This window comes from Colius striatus, chromosome 4 (genome assembly GCF_028858725.1).
Source record: "Colius striatus isolate bColStr4 chromosome 4, bColStr4.1.hap1, whole genome shotgun sequence".
Classification (NCBI taxonomy): Eukaryota; Metazoa; Chordata; class Aves; order Coliiformes; family Coliidae; genus Colius; species Colius striatus.
The window spans coordinates 26,889,988-26,908,024 of NC_084762.1; the positions used below are offsets into that span (position 1 = coordinate 26,889,988).

The 18,037-nt window shown below is 38.1% G+C and overlaps 1 protein-coding gene across 5 annotated transcripts in view; it reads left to right on the forward strand.

Annotated features, from left to right (window-relative positions):
• Positions 1-18,037, forward strand: part of FHOD3 (formin homology 2 domain containing 3) — a 405,083-nt gene that overhangs the window by 255,396 nt on the left and 131,650 nt on the right. The window lies entirely within an intron of this gene.

Below are 18,037 nucleotides of genomic sequence, written 5' to 3' on the forward strand. Positions count from 1 at the left end.
CTCATTTTCAGAGGAAAATGCAACACTTTGCTAACTTGCAGTTTGAATGCTTCCCCAGTCAATCTTTTTGCATGTGACAACCGTTTTTGCAGAACTTAAATGGGACGAGAGACCTCCCACAGGTGTTAATGTATGTTAATCCCACAGGGATTGAGTTTCTGTTCACTCTGCTTTATTTTAAATAGAAAGAACAGAATTCAATGTAATCATATTTTTTTCTCCTCTGTCACTACTACTCTTGGTGGTTTACAGTGCTCTATGCTCTCAGGTCACTGCTTCTTTTGGTCTGTCCCATTGCAATCTACCTTCCCCATATACATGCTTTCCTCATATTTGGTGTCAGCTGGGCCACTCTTCCATGCACAGGAGAACCTTTGAGCCTCCTGTAGTAAGGATTCTGCCTGGCTATAGGGAAAAAATATGATAGACCACCTGAAGATAGATTTGCTTCCAGATCTGCACCGTCTGTTGATTTGAACACATGGACATCTGTAGTAGTTGTGCATCTGATAGTCAAATTTGTGCCAAACTTGCTTAGAATCATTATATACTTCAACTTCCATAACTGGCCTACATGATATCCCTTCCTATTTCCTTATCATCCCCTTCTGATGTGGCAATGCAACTTGAATGACCAAATTTGGTTTTGGGCAGTGTGAGATCTACATTCAGAGCAGAACGTCAGACAGAAAATGTCAATTCACTAAGTGGAAATTGCAGTATATGTCAAAGGGGATAGCCTTGCCATTTACTAGGGTGGGGTTTGTATAGGAACAGCAAATGCCCAGAGGTGTCCCAAGGCATTGAGCTGTGGGTTGGGATCTGAAAACTGAATGCAAGATTTTCTTGATGTCATCATCTGATGTACAATTAGCCATCTAGAGGATGGTTTTATTTTTCTTCCCTTTTGCTCAGAAGGGTGGGTTAGTATTATTTGTCATCTTTGGCTAAACTGACATGAAGTTATGTGAAACAGATGGACGTAACCAGATTGCCATTTACATACAAGTCATTAGCACAACATATTTTGACAGGTCTGAATAGTTAATCCCAATCTGCACCACTTATGATACTATGGATGTTACAGCACTGATGGCATCCTCACATTTCAGTTACTCTTTAGTTCTAGAACAACAATGAAACCTAAAAAAACATCCTTCCCATTACCCGTCCTTCTAGAAGGTAGGCTTCTAAAGGTTTTGCAGTAGGTTGCCTTTCCTCATGGAAGTGACCTGTGGTTTCAGAGAAAAAAAAGGAGACGTTTCATTCATTGGAACTTCAGGAGGTTTTAGACATGCTATTTGTGTGTCTGATTTAATTTTAAAACCTGTTGTGTCAATAAATATAGGTTGCTTAAATGTCCTGTATTTTTAGAAGAAAAAGAAAATGGGAATTTGTAGAGTGAATATCAATACTTCCTGCCTCCATCTATGGTTTCTCCTTTCTTCCATGGGTATGGATGCATGTAGATGGATGCTGACGTACACTTATTTTGTCTGACTGCCCTAGAGATGCAGCATTATCAGTGGTGGCCATCTCATGTCTACAGCAAGAACAAGTACAGGACACATCTGGTACAACAGGGACACATCTGGTACAACCGGGATACAGAAAACACTGCATCTCTTCTCATGTAAAATGAAAACCTTCAGTGAGGCGAACAAAGCAGCAAGGTGCCTTATCTGCTTTAGAAAAGCCATCCCACAGCACCACCTAGCAGACACAGATATGAATAAAGAGACTGAGGATGAGATGAGCAAAATGCTACTGGGAGGATATGATGTTGAGCAAGACTATGTGCTTTAAAACAGCTGTTACACCTGATACCTATGAGATGAGTTGTGCTGTCCTTCCCTCCTGCAGTTGTTACCCTTTAGTATCAAGTGTTTGTAGACTGGTGCAGCTAATTAATATCTCTGTATATCTTGTGGAAAACATCTTCAGTTCTGAAGGGTTTTTTTTGTACTTTGGAATTGTGTTCTTTGGCCCCATCTATTTTTTTAACACTTTTAGATGCATTGGGGTCATTGGGGGGGGGGGGGGGGAGGGGAATTGGCCAGCAGTCTGCTGAGGAATACTACCAGAGTATGGATTTCAAAGAGCCTGATGAGCACTGCCTTGTTCCACCTTGCAGCAAGGGAAGAGCTGTTAGAAAATAGTTAAGCTGCAGCTGCTGGCTGTCTCAATTTTAAAAGTAATTGTTTTATATGTATGCTTTCTAGGGAGGCCAAAACACAAGCTTGATTTTGGGCTGCAAGTGTGTATTTATTTGTGAAACTGTAGCAGCCTTTACTTTGTTACCTGATTCATTTCCTTCATCTCTGTACCTTAAATTGCCTTTTGGCCTCCACCCTGGCATCCTAAACAGATGGATAAACAGGCTCTGGCAATACCACTTGTGGGAGGCTATCTATGAGCATGAAGGAAATAATCAGGGCTGCCATTAAAGAGGATTTCAGAGCACAGGCTGTAGTTGTTCATGCTGAACTGGACCACCACTGTCCCTCCTATGAAATGTATTGTGGATATATATGGAGTAAAGGAAAACACCTCTTAGCATTAGGAAGGAGTAATAGAACTTTCAGCTTTCAAAGATTTGGCATTATGCATGTAGGCAGATCTGCTTTACTACTCAGAGGCAGTACAGAGAGATCTCTGGCAGCAAGACTGAAATGCAGTTCCTTCCAGATTCTGAGATCTTATTTTCCTGGTTAAAGCAGGTGACTGGCTATCAAGACTCTTATTTTGACCTATAGCATTGAGAAAACTTTTTTTAATTTCTTTTTTCATTATTGTTCAGAGCCAGGAACTATACCACTAAATCCATGTGTGGACTCCTAAAATATTCTTTCAGATGCTGTAAGACATTTTACTTTTATGAAAGGAAATGTGCTTGTGCAGTACCTTGGAAAATGAAAAAAAAAAAACCAAACCATGGTGTTTCCATGATCTCTATAGTAATATCTTTTATGCACTTCACACAGTTGCTTCATGATACTTCTCATCTCTTTAATGGAACTCTTTAGATGTTTAAGTAAATGTTTGTTGCCAAATGTTGTGAGAGGCTGAGCCTACCATGAAATCCTTTCTAAAAGCAGGAAAAATAACACCAAAATTAGGAGTTTGGTGAGATTTTAATGCTCTCAATAAACTCACCTCTTAAAAAATTGTACTCTACTGAGTTGAAAGGGTCCAATCTCAATTACAGTTGCCTTTAGTTAAATCCATTGTCCTATCAGACATTACACAGTTACCGCAATGCATTTCAGCTGAGCTTTCTGGGATACAAAGGATCATGTTCTGCAGCACTTTCTTTTACTGCTTTTGTGAACTGCTGTCCCTGTATTTACTGATTTTGCCTGCTATTACTCTCGATTTCAGAAAAAAGTGAAAGTAATCTGTTGTGGTTATTTCAGGTAAAAGAAAGGCTTGGGTTGTATTTTCTTCTCCTCTTGCTCCCTCTTTCTGTCTATATTGCTCCAAAAGAACTGAAAAAACAGCCCAAAATTGATCTGTGATGCAAGTCAAATCACTGCTGATTATGATCTCAGGCTTCATGGGCTCAGCTCTTTGAATGACTGTAGCAATTACTTGGCTGAAAACTATGTACAAGTCCTACACGCTGAATAATTGTCAAATACAACATCTCAAATATGCTTCATTCTAACTTTAATAAAAATGAAATGTACACTAAATCCCACAATGAAGACACATCTGACTCTGCAGTGGCTTGGTCAAATGTGCTTAGTCCTCAGGTTCAGAGTAAGATATTGAGAAGGGCCAAATGAAGAGAAATCTGTATTCTGCTGCTCAGCTAACTGCTCTGTGGTCACCACTGTCCTGGTCACCACTGCTGCAAACCTACCTGTAGCTTGGTAGCTACAGCTCCTAGCAATATACAGTCGTATATTTTATTTTGATTGTCTTACTGTGTTGCTGTTTGGTATTTTTAGACCTGTGACAAGAATGATCACATTTCAGGTAAGTTTGGAGGATGCTCTGTGGTACATCTGGAGCTCTGTTATCTCACTTGGGAGATAGGGAACCTAGTCCAGGCTCATTTTTGAGCTGCATGTCAAGATTTCCAGGAAGGTAGGCTGTAGGGAGTCTTCTGCACACACACATGTGTGAGTTCAGAAGTCCTGCTGGACCTCTCAGTTTGGAAAATAAGTTTACAAGCCTTGAATACTTGTCATAGCCATGTTCCGAGTCCACTATATAGAAAGCACATTTCTAACTCTTTCAGTTGGCTGTCAAACTAGACTGAAACTAAGAATTGTTATCACTCTGGTACTGCTGAAGCACTGAAACAAAATCTGTGTAGGAGGCTCTTTAGCAAACTGCTCAGTATTCGCTTATATGCTTGGGAAAATTAAGACTCTTGAGCTACAGATGTTTTCGTTAATCCCAGACCACACTTGGTGTGCAGAGAATTACTAGAATCTCATTGCATAAAGGTCTTGTCTTCAGGTGATCTGTGAACTGAAAAGTGGATTTTAGGCATATGTATGGACATCTGAATCTTAACATATGTAGGACTGCTCTTTTATACCAAAATTAGGTAATCACTGTGATCTGCTGAAAGTAATGTGAGTCACCTAAAATTCCTCTTCCTCTTTCTACTCTAGTGGTATCCACATACACGTGCTTTATACTTTGAAGAAAACTATAAAATCCAGGCCTTTTTATGTGTTGCAACAAAGAACTTGCTTTTTGACAAACTAGAGTTGGGATCTGGGCATGGTGATGAATCGGAATATTAAGAGTTTTCTCAGGGATATTAACAAAGCCAAAATTGACATTATCTAATCCGCAAACCTATGGAACACAAGTGAACATGAGTTTGATTAGAGTTAACTTGACTTGGGCTTTTGAAAGCCTTTGCCACATTACCAAGAGGAGTGCTGTATAGAAACACTTCCATCTTTATTATCCAAGCAGGAGTCTGAGGAGTCTCTTTGCACCTCTTTCTCCTTGCTGTGATTCAAACCCAAGCACACATTTCTACAGTTTGTATGTTTAATTGACTGTAAATTTGAGGATGAATGTGATGAGTTTGACTGATAAAAGTCAGAGGAAAGAGGTAGCTTAAGACAGAGGAATTACATCATCTCTTTGAACACCTAACTTTTTATCTCTTACAAAATAGTTATCCCTGTGATACATGAGTACTGTTGCCTACCATAATAGCATCATAATCTTGCCATTCTCCATTTGTATGCAAAAGTTACATAGCTGCTAGCATTTAGGAAGAACTAAATTTGAAATATCTCCATCTGTGTTCTCTTTCAATGAAGGAGAGTTAGAATAATATGAAATTGCTAGGGCTGTGTATTTAACCAGGGTCTTAGCTGATACCCAGTGACTTGTGCCCCCATAAACTGTGTTTCTAAATGCAATCTGCATGCAAGATTCTGACTCTCAGCTCAGAAATTCATCACATGAGAAACTGGGAAAGTGTCTGGGCTCAGTTACATTTTTGTTTTCATCATGGAATCCTGTTAATTTAGAAGCAAGCATCCAGACCGTACCAGTGATGTGAACTGGATTTGAGGATAGGCACCTTTTCCAGACTTGGGAAAGCTGTGAAAAATGTGTGGTTGCTGGAGAAATGTGACTGCTTCCATTATGTTTAAATGCTTCTCAGGAAACAGCTTTATTCATTAACTTTATTTGGTGAGTTGTCCAAAGGTGAATAAATAGGTCTGGTTTTGCAGTCAGACCACTGCTTCTGAGTTCCTTTTTGTGCCTGAAAATATTCAGAAGTTTCAAAGTAGAGAAAAATCTTCAATCTAAACATACAATGAAATATTAATACTGTTCCAGCAAGAGGTGCATACATATGGATATATATGTATACATACATATTAGCAGATATAAATATCCGTTCTCTCTCTTTATTAATTATTCTCTCGAGAGGAGTTTGTGGTGGATTTATTCCATGGTTTTACATATGATAATTGTTCTTTCAACAGTTTTGTTCTTTCAATAGTTCAAACTACTAGTATGTTACTTTTCAGGGTCCCTGAAAATAGTAACTTGTTAAAAATTATTTGCCTAAGAAAGATGTTTCAATAGGTAATGTATTATAGTTTGAATTCTTTGTTAACACACCATCTTCAACCTTTTCAACATATTTTGTACATAGGTAGTTTTGATTTTGAGTATTTGCTGTTGAAATGTTGTCTATGAGATTGTACAGTGTCAGGAAAGGACTGCCAACCATATCATTAAACTTACAGGGGTTTTCCGGTGAAGTTACTTAAACCCAACCACAGTTTTGGTATTTAATATGAGTACTTTTTAATGGAACTGTTGAAAGAACAAATTTCACATGCATAAAACCCTGCTTTTTCCTTTTCATTCCACATGTTCTTGATGTCATCAGTTCTGCCATGTGTCCCACGCCTGTCTTTGGTACAACTAGCTGATTCCCTTTCAAAATGGCTGTAAAATTCCTTTTATCTTGTCATAAAGCTGACTTGAGGTCTTTTGTAATGCTGCACCTGAACTCTTCTGTGCATTGGCCAGGAGGAAAACTAAATTCATGAAGATGCTGAAGTTTTGAGATGCTGATTTTTACACAATGTCCGTATCAAATGTACTGCAGGTCTGAAGCACTTTCTGCTGGTGTCATGAGGAAATTATTTTTTTGCATCACCTGCGGTCCAACTTGTGTAAATCAGAGATCTGATAGGAGTTGAACCTCAGAAGAAAATGGTTTGAAATGGAAAATTGATGTGGAGCAAGTGGATTTCTTTCTAGAAAGTTTCTAATAGCTCAAGGAAGTGATACAATAGTGATATAATCTTAAATCCAAAGCTTGCATTTGGAATTTAAAATACTTTTAAAAACACATTAGTGAAATATTTACCTGGAGGCTTTAAAAAAAGGGAAAAAGATGCAATATTACATCTTCTATTCGCCTTTGAAGTTCATGGTACTTTGACTTTCCCATATGAAAAATGTGATGTATTGCAACATGCTTCATGGAACTGTTACATGGCTTGATTAATTGTGTGACTTTTAAGTCTTTAAGTACTTTGTATCAAGTAAGTAATAGAGATCAGTAACCCTTAGTAACAAGTTATCTAACCTCTTCTCTCTTTAAAATCGATTGCCTTTTGTCTTGAATACAGTGATGTTATATTACAATTAGATGCCTTCACAAGCCAAGATGTCACTCAGCTGCATAATAGAAGCTAAAATTAAGGGGATTTAGAGAGGGGAATGAAGATAAAGTCCTTTATGCAATTAAATTCATAAAAACTCTTTTCCTCTCCCAGTTTCTTTGAATATAGCTAAGGAAATACCAACTTGGCCCTGCCCAAGGAAAACAAGTTGCTGAAACTGCCATTCTCCTAAACCTTTCCTGTTGCCAGAGGTTCAGCCCAATGACCATATGTTGAGGACAGTGTAGTTCAAGGCTAATGTCATACATCAATGTAGAAAGCTGGTGGGAATCTTTGGCATGCAACTCTTTTATAAGAAGGACAAAAAACAAGGTACAAAATGCCTTAATTATGTCTCCTGTGTAGACACACACACCCTGTTATTGTGACCCATTCTAGTTTGGAAATTCATTTATTGTGTGCAATTCTAATTCCCTGTGGTTTCATATCTTGTTACTTATTATCTACTTATCTTTCTGTTACTAAAATATGAAATATCACTGTTAAATTTGTTGCTGAACAGATCATCAAGGTAGTGTTCAAGAGAGACAAGGTTATTTTTCATTCATTCTACTCATCAGAAATGTACATTTTGTTTAATTGACATATGACTAATTCCTAAAGACCCCTCTTGTTTAAGCAATGATACAAGGAAAGGCTGTGGGAAATGGGGCTGTTTAGTCTGGAGAAGAGGAGATTGAGGGGTGATCTTATTAACATTTATAATTATCTAAAGGGTGGGTGTCAGGAGGTTGGGGCATCCCTTTTTTCTATAGTAGATAGTAACAGGACAAGGGGTGATGGGATGAAGCTGGAACATAAAAAGTTCCACTTAAACATAAGAAAAAACTATTTCACTGTGAGGGTGAGGGAGCAGTGGCACAGGCTGCCCAGAGGGGTTGTGGAGGCTTCTTCCTTGGAGGTCTTCAAGACCCGCCTGGACATGTCCCTGTGCGACCTGATCTAGGTGACCCTGCTTCTGCAGGGGGATTGGACTAGATGATCTCTAAAAGTCTCTTCCAACCCTACCATTCTATGATTCTATGATTCAATGGCACATACCCATAATCTACTTTGAGTGTGACCTATAGATCTTAGGATCACACATTTGAAATAACTACTTGAAAAAAAGGCCTAGTATCTTACCAGATGCTAAGTTGCAATAGAATGACATTATACACACCATTGTAATTTTCACCAAAAGTTTTTCTACAAGATTAGTTTAGTATGTGCCCAACCAAGGTTATGTTATCTAATGCAATAAACAGACTGCACTGGACAATATTGCTCTGTGACCTGTAACATGAAAATGCTAGAAATTCCTTGCTATATATAAACAATTTGAGATGCATGTTTGTAGAAATAAAAAAAAAAAAAAAAGAGAAGAAATGTTCTACTCCATCTCAAAAGCTGTTTGATAGCACATAATGTGCTAGCATGAGTTTTGGCAGAAATCACTTCTCAGATTACCATAGTTGTTCTCAAGCTAATCATTTTACACCTTATCTGAAATAATATAATCACAGTCTTTATCCAGACACAGAAGGCAGATTTAGATGTAGTGATGTTCGTTAGGCAGGAGTCCTAGAAGATACCAGCTTTTGGGAGGGATTAATAAAAGCAACAAGTTGAATATGATGAAACTGCACAATTTGAAGACAGGAAGAAAGTAAAATCGTAGTGTAAATCTTTACAAGCAAAGCATAATTCCTATTTTGGACACAGGCTGATGGCAAGTTTACAGTGAAATGGTTTTGGTTTGTGTTTTGCAGTGAAAAAAACCCTAAAAATTTAATTGAAAACAGACCCTTCTGTTTCAGCAATTTCTGAAAGAGCAAAAGAGTAAGGCACACAAAACTGGTGAATACCTAAGAGATCTTTGGTTATGGCCCTTGACAAGATGCATTGGCACCATCTCAAGAGTCACCTGAGACTGAAGAAGTTTGAACTTTTACTGTCCTATAATTTCCAGGTCCTATCCTGTCCTGCTTCCCAACTGAATAATTATATGTAATTTTGATGCAATGATCAGTTCTTAGAGAAGAAACCGAGGAGATTGATCTGGTTGTGGAGAAGGAAAAACAAGACTGCGCTCACTTTGTGTTTGGTCCTGCAAAGCTATGAAAGCTTTTTCATTCATCCTGTCATAAAACAAAGTAAAGCATCACTTTAGACTATTTCATAGAATGAGAAAGTCACTTCCCTTCCTCATAGGAAGATCGTAATTGATAAACCAAAGTATGGAGGGAGGAACATTTTAAAAAAACCAAACCCTGTAGCATCTTCTATCTCATTCCAGACTCTGCAGTGCTTAGTTTTTTAAATGTCTGTATGATGTTGTGTTTGCAATGTGGAAAATGCAGCTACAGCATTACTTCATTGCAAACAGCTTAATATGGGGCTGATTTCTACTCCCAAAATACTCTTCTAAATTTCCCCTCAGAATTGTATTTATCTGAGAACTGCTTTGGCCTGTGACATGCTTTGATTTGTTGTATGAATTGCCTGCTTCTGTGTACAGATTTTTTTCATTTTTCCCTCTTCTGTTGCTGTACCATGATTGATGATGTAAATAATCATTTCCAGGCATGAGCCTTTTTCTTGTTGACCACTCACTAATCACTGCTTGCTCATCCCTATGTTTTGTTGGTGAGCCAGATGAATTTCTTTTTAATGGCTTTCTTTCTCTTCATGTCAGAAATCACTGCGGGTGACAGATACACACCACATATGTAACAGTGCACAGACCTTATAATCATTATCCATTATGTTTACAAAGTTCTGAGAAACTTTATTGTTAAAACAGTAAATACATGTATTTCTCTGCCATTCCTTGCTTTACACATTTTACGGAGAGAGATCTAGTAGTCCTGGTTGACGATACTGTAAACATGAGCCAGCAATGTGCCCTAGTGGCAAAGAAAGCCAATGCATCAAGAAGAGTGTGGCCAGCAGGTCAAGGGAGGTTCTTCTCCCCCTCTTCTCTGCCCTGGTGAGGCCTCATTTGGAGTCCTGTGTCCAGTTCTGGGCTCCTCAGCTCAAGAGGGACAGAGAACTTCTGGAGAGAGTCCAGCACAGGGCCACTAAGATGATCAGGGGGCTGGAGCATTTTCCTTATGGGGAAAGGCCAGGAAAACTGAGACTGTTTAGTCTGGAAAAGAGGAGACTGAAGAGGAGACTGACAGGGGATCTCATTAATATTTACAAATATCAAAATGGTGGGTGTCAGGAGTTTGGGACATCCCTTTTCTCTATGGTATCTAGCAAAAAGACAAGGAGTAATAGGATGAAACTGGAACACAAAAAGTTTCATTTAAATATAATCAAAAACTATTTTACTGTGAGGGTGAGGGAGCCCTGGTACAGGCTGCCCAGGGAGGGTGTGGAGTCTCCTTCCTTGGAGGTCTTCAAGGTGCTCCAGGACATGTTTCTATGCGACCTGATCTAGGTGGGCCTGCTTCTGCAGGGGGGTTGGACTAGATGATCTCTAAAGGTCCCTTCCAACCCCTACCATTCTATGATTCTATGATAAATGCTTAAAAGAATATATAGAATTCAAATTGTTATATAATTGTTAATTTTTTATTATCTCACATCTAAGCATGTAGGTTTTTTCATCTCGATCTAACTCTCATTTCTGTCCGCACCTTCAGTCTTGAGCCTGCAAAGCACTTAGCAATAGTGAATTTGCCTTATTTAAACATTCCTCTTTGCAGATTTGAATGAAAATGGCTGAAAATTAAAATGTGGTCTAGCTTTTTTTTTAATATACTCCAACTAATAAAAATCTCAATGCTTAAATTACAGAGATGGCATCATAGACACTCGTATTTCTTCTACTGATATACCAACTCATAGATTGGTTAATAGTTACTGCCCTAATGATGTAAAATGCACAAGTGTACACAATGTTCAGTACCTAGAATTTTTTGCTTTTGCTTTGGGTTTTAAGATTCTTACACATATACATTAAGATGTGCATTCTTCTGAGATAGCTGGTCTTTAGTCATTGTGCTAGAGGTGGCTCTCCCTGCTTGTGCACCTGGTGTTGAATCTCTTTGGTTGTCTTTCTGCCATGCAGATGTGGGAAAAGGTCCAGTAGGATTCTGGTTGTATTGAAGACATCCTTGTTACATAAATACAGGTGATCAGCTTGTGAAATACTAAAATTATGGTGTTCCAGAGATTTGATAAAGTCCATATTGGTCAGAAAACAGTGGGGCATTATATGTGTCAGGTAGTTATGTTTCTGAAAGACTGGATACAGATATGCATCTTTGGCAAAAGGCTTTTATATGTCTTGTGTGCACATACCTGGCACTGATAGCTTGGTTGGGAAATAAAATTAGCCTCCTCCTGCTTTTGAAATCATGCTGTTTCATTGGCTGTAAATACCTTTCTACTGAAGCTTTGCTAGGCAAAGGGATGCCAACACATGGTTATTCAGTTGCCCTTCTTCATCATCATCTGTTTTTAGTATTAGATTTCAGATATCAATCTGATTTCAAGACTAGATATTCACTGAGAACAGGGACAGATGTGTTCCAGGTGTGTTTTTATCTTTTAGGGAAAGAAAGCAAGCAAAGAATCTGCCATGGTTCCGGGAAGTGCCACAAAATACAGACACCTTATACCAGAGTACTAGTAAGATGAGGAGACCATGTTGTTGGAGGCAAGCCTTCTTTCATGAAGAACAGACAGCTCTCATTGCCCATACCCAGTAGAGCTCAAGTTGAAGCACAGCCCTGAAGCTTTCAGTACAACATAAACCAGCACTAAAACAGTGAACCAATAGCAAACAAGTAGACAGAGAAAACAAGGTTTTCCTCTAGTATGTATAGTCTTGTAATTTATGTACTAGTCTCATTGTAGAATATGTGGAAGTCTGTGTGAAAATATATCTGTAGCTTTACCAGGTGCTGAAGTTTTTTTAAATTATTAGGAACAAGTGTGACAGGAAACCAAAGAGCTGGAAACAAGCTCTCAATCCCAAATTATAATTTGAAAATGTTAGAAGATATTTTTCATCACTGTTCTGCTACAGAGTACTTTATTTTTATTTTCCATTTGAATTTTATTCCTTCCCATCTTGTGAGGTTCAAAGCTGTGCTTTGGTCTGACTGCTGTGTCTGAACAGGCAAGATAAGTTGAGAACAACAGATACAAAAATATAAGGAACGTGTGATGTAAGAAATCTTAGAAGAATCTCAATGCTCTTTTGTTTATTCACATCTAACTTTTTGATAGATAAAGTAAATATGTTTTGATAGATAAAGTGAACATGTACTTATTTTTTATGTCCTTGGCAGTAATACTGCGAGCTCAAGGTGAATGTTGTTAGGACTAATTCTCATGGCAGGTTGTAACGGACACTTTTTATATGTCTTCGTTTTCTTCCTCTTTTCTTCATTTGCCTGTGATTCTTCCTTGAAAATTACCCTTTAAGGCTGATGAGTCCTGGTAACTCTTCTTAAAAATCTGGGAAAATTCCAAGTGTTTCTTTTAGCATCACTACATTTAATTATGTCAATTTTGAATAAAAGAATATGAACAAGTTAATAGTGTGCCTTTGTGTAAAAAGAAGGCAAACACATCCAGGGCGTACTTGGCAGGAGTGTGGCTACCAAGTAGAAGGACTTGGATCAAACAAGATCTCCTTGTCTGATGCTGATAAGACTGTGTTGGGAGTTCAGGGGTGTCATTTTGGGCTCCTCAATACAAGATAGATACATATCTGTTGGAGAGAGTCCAGAGGAGTTCACTGTGATGGTTAACAGGGTAGAAAACATGGTACATGAGAAAGAGTGAACTAGGCTTGCTCACTTAAGATGAGAAGGAAGGTAGTGTTAGGTCCATTTCAACTTAAATTATTCTAAGGTTCTCTCAAGCTCAATATTTGTGTTTCCTTTTCCTTGCTTACTACAGAGAAAAATAATACAATATTATTGTATTCCATTAAATAGTGTATTAGTATATATTTCATTTCTGTTTTATGTTTATTATTTACTCTAACTAATGGTTTATGCATATAATTTTTTCTTTTAAATATAAAAATCTTCCATTCCAGGAAGATCTTTTCTCTTTTGAACAGGAGATGGTTTTATCCCCTTGTGACACATGAAACTGAGCTGCATTGCAGGCACTGGCAAGACACTGGTGGGCTATTCCCACAGTGGTAGTTCTGAAGTCAGGCATCTTTACACCTCGCAAGAAAGAAGGGTTTCAGCTTTCCTCTACACCTCTCGCTGGCAGAATGAAAACCAGTTACACTACATGTTTCTTTAGCTGCAGCTCTGCCTGGCTGTATTGTATCAACAGGTTGAGCACACAAGGCCTATGAGGCCATCTCCACACTTGAATTAAGCCTCAGAGGATTTGATTTCACTGTAGTAAATCTTGAGTTAAAAAAACCAATGTCCATTTCTCCCTTAATTTTGAATACAAACTAAATATGCTAAATGCTAAAAAATAAGTTTGAAGCAGCCACATCCCCCTGAGTGAAATACAAAGTTTCTACTCAATTTTGTTTTCACGTAATTCTTTTTTTAAAAAAAAAATCTTCTGTTTTTAAATCTGAACTTTTCAAATATTGATTTGGTCTCTAAGCCAGTTCACTTTCTGACAACATTCCTCATACAGGCTAAAGCCTTTCCTGGCAAGTGATTAACAGCTGGGACAAGCCCTACCATGAGACATGAGTTTTGCAGCCTGTTATGTGGTCTCTTTGGCTGGGTCTGTAACACATTTCCAATTGTCTAAATATAAAGAGATAAAAAGGAAAGGAACTGCCAGACTCTGCTGCATAACATAAAGCAACTCAAGAGGGGAAAGGTTTCTAATTTTTCGTCTTCCTTTAGCATTTCTGGCTACATGTTATCTTTAGCCAGAAGATGCTAATATAATTTCCTTTCTGCAAATTGACTCATACCTGATATAACTTAATAAAAGTTTTCATACTTCATTATTTTGACATTCAAGAGTCCTTATTTAATCTCAGAACTGTTAAAACATTACTCTACCAAGCTAGTATGTGTGTATATTGCCTCAATGAGCCTTCTTTTTTAACCGAGTGGTAATATTTAGGGTGTAATTTTGTAATTAATCTCAGCAATTACAAGGTGATATCAGGACATTTTTTTTTAGCTAGCACAGCATGTATCTACCTCTTTTATTGCTCTTCTGACATATAGTCCTGTTTGAAGTAATAGTGTGATTGCCCCATGGATTTTAAGAGAGCTGTGACTCTGATGAAGCTGATACAGAATGCAGTTGTGCCTGTCAATACTAAATGAGAGCCTGGTAAATCCCAGAAATAGCCTTGAAATCCTTCATGAAGTTTTTAACAGTGATTCAAATGAATCTACTATGAAATACAAAACTTTTTTCTGTTGCTCCCATTGCTGTGTCATTTGAGTATGTCATATGAAATAAAATGATACCGGTGATGGGGAAAAAAAATCCCATGGCTTCACAAAGGGAAGCAAGAAAGTCAATGAATTGTTGCTCTTTCTCCTGCTAAGCAATCTCCCCATTTTAAGATTTACAGTTGTTTTATTTGCAATATATCTGTCTACTATTTAAATAACTGAAAAGTCATGCCCTACAAATACATTTTGTAGTTCACTTACAAAGATATGAGGATCTCCCACTTTGACAGTCATCATGGTTAATCACAAATGGAAATGGTATTTTGAAAGTTGTGAAACAATAATTCTTGGTCTTGTTTGAAACCTTTCCCATTGCGATACTCAGCATTTGATGTGGCAGCAGCAGCACACATCAGCTGCTTCAGACAGATTGTGAAGGGATCATTTAACAGGTATGGAAGGCCATGTAAGAAAATACATGATGCTTCACTTGAATCTTGGCAGCAAGTATCCCTGGAGACTTCGTGGTGGATGGTGGATAATTAGGGTTGATTTTAGTGTGAGCATGTCAGGTTCTGGACTGTCCTTGTGTCTGGGTGTGACAGGATATCAGATGTCTTCAAGGGGCTTTGGCTGGCTGAAGACTTCCCAAGGGGCAGTGCAGCTACTTAGTGATTGCCTGCTTCTGTCAAGAAGCATTGTTAAAGCAGTATTAAAAAGCCCAATGGCAGGATGTGTGCAAGGGCTGTGCAGGTCACAGGGAGATAGTAGGTCCCTGGTGTAGGCATTGTGTGACTTAGACTAGGACCGCAGTACTTTGGGTTTGTACTTGCCCAAAGTGTTCAAAGCAGCATGCAGGCTTAAAAGTGCTCACAGGGGTCTCAGATGCCATTTTCTATTGAGCAGGAAAACACAGATTTTAAATGCAGTTTTTCTCAAAGCTAGTGTGCATACTGACTACCAACAGAAAGCTGCCTTGGTATGTACCTTCACCTAGAGGCACCCCCACTTCCCAGGGCTGATAGACTATTTTGTGAAGAGTTGAACCTGAAGATTTGCAGGTTGAGGAGCTGAACTTACAGTGTCCTACTAGCTAAATGGCAAGAAAAGATAGCTTTTGTAATCACTCCTTTCCTCTGGGAATGCTGCTAAGTGACTTTTATTCCTTAAGGCTATCATCTTTTAGGTTGTTAAGCACAGGAGGTGACACCTGCAGATAGCATCTGAATAATCAGCTGGCTTGAGCCTTGGTCTGGTGCAACTGCAGTGGGCTGCCCTGAGGCTTCACAGGCTTTGCAGTGTGACAGATAGAAGATGTGTAGGGACTAGCTCCACGTTACAGCAGCTGCCGTGGCCAACAGGCAGCAGTTAGAGCAAAGTTATTGCAGAAAGTCCTTTCTGGAAGAAAAAGAAATTTGCAAATATAGACATAAACCCAGTGTGTTCCCCACTGATTGCTGTCAAACAGAAACTTGTGGGAACTTTGCCACGGAGTACTTATATATAAATGCATCCCATTGTCACAATGTGGCCAAGCCTTGAGGCTTTTAGAACCATCCTGATCAGATCAGTAGGTAATACAGAAGTGGTTATCTGGGAAGTATGTTAATAGTAAAATTGTCTACAGTAATCTGGTAACTCTTATTTTATAATGTAACATTACAAAACAAGTGGAGATTTGTTGGAAATTCTTTCAATATGTCTGTTAAACAACTGAACTTGATTGCTAAGGGAAATGTCATTGCAGGGCAGAAACAGTGTGGTATTGGCCTGACAAGAAAATACACAGATGTGCAGTGCAATTGTGAAGAAGCAATTTGTTGGTGTGTCATCAGATTTCAATTTTTTTCAATTTTCCTGTTTTTTCAATTTTTTTTTTTTTAATACCCCATGTGTCACTGCAGCACTACGACTGCAAATTAGGCTAAACAAGCATCTAAGGGACCTGGGCAGGTTTGTCACAGGGATTCAGTCCTAAAAGTATCTGATTCGATGATATGTCAAGTCTGAAAGAGTCCAGGTTCAGTAACAGAAGATTTTATGTTTATCATTGCGGAGCATTAAGCTCAATTCAGCATGAGTAAAAGCCAAGAAGCTGAGGATACAGATAATCACTGTTCACACTGAACTTATGTTTGTAGCAACAAGACGCAAGCTGTGTTTTAACTCATCACGTGTAAGTGAGCTCTAGTACCTCTCTGTGAGAGGCCATGTGAATGCAGTAGGTTGAGTCTATACCTCTTGCAATTGCAGTCTTTTTTAAAATATAGACAAAGTCGCTGTTTTTCCATGCATCTATGAAGTGATTTATAGTGATTCTTTGCTTGTTATGAGAGTTGTATTGAGAAGACTTGAAAAACTGAGGGAATGGGAATGAGCTATTACTGACAGAAACTCTATCTAGATTCCTGAAACAGTTTAACAATACAGTATAATGATTTTTTTTTCTTTCCCCTAGGATGACCAGGCAGTTATGTTTCAGAGTGCCTCCTCATGTAATGAGGGAAAGACAGGGGTTTTCTACAGTGTGGTTTATCTCTACATTAATGATCCTAAAATAGATTTTAAAATCTATCAATGGCAAAGGAGAGAATAATGACTACATTACTATAGCTATTTCATTAAAAATCTCACACTTGGATAAATTTATTGCAGAACAAAGTAGCAGAAAAATACAGTAAACTTAGAACTGCTTGTTTTTCTGGAGCTTGATTCAATCACAGTAGGTTGGTGATAATGCTTCTGGAGCAGCAACATGTCATCTTGTATTTGGCTTTAAATTCTTGATTTGGATTGAGGACATAGAAGATTTTAACCTAGAATCAGTTCTCCGAGTAAAGCCTTCTCAGCTGGATATGTAAAGCCCTGTCTATTAAAAAGTCTTCCTTTTTCACATGTCCTGTTATTACAAAAACTCTAATTATTCCTTTAAGTATTTAATTTTTAAATACCTTATCATGCCAAGCAAGTCCCAAAAAATTCTTATAGAGCACTTTGAAAATTATCTAGTAGAGCCTCTCTAAAAATGAGAGATCTGTGATGAAACTGATAGAGTTTGACTATTGATTCCTGGTAGGTCCATTTTACTATTATTAAGTCTGTACTGAACTCACACTTCATGGAATGGACAACAGAATGAGTTTGAAAACTTGCAGGCAGAATGCTCAGTTCCAGTAAATTGCACATTTCATGATAGGGTGGGATAGTCAGAGGTTAAATACAGTTTCTACCAAGGTGTGTGGTAAAGAGTGAAGACTCATCTATTTCACAATTTAGACATTCAATAGTAACATCATAAGACAGGAAGAAAACATGAGTAGAAAATCATCCCATTTTACAGCAATTTAAGAGCATCAAAAGCTCACAGTGAAAAGGAGAAATGAATGTTATGTTGAGAAATAGAAGAATACATGCATTCTTAGCTCAGTAGGTACTATGTACCTCAAGCTTTGGACAGCAACATTGGGGATATGCATATGTGTATGCATAATTTGAATG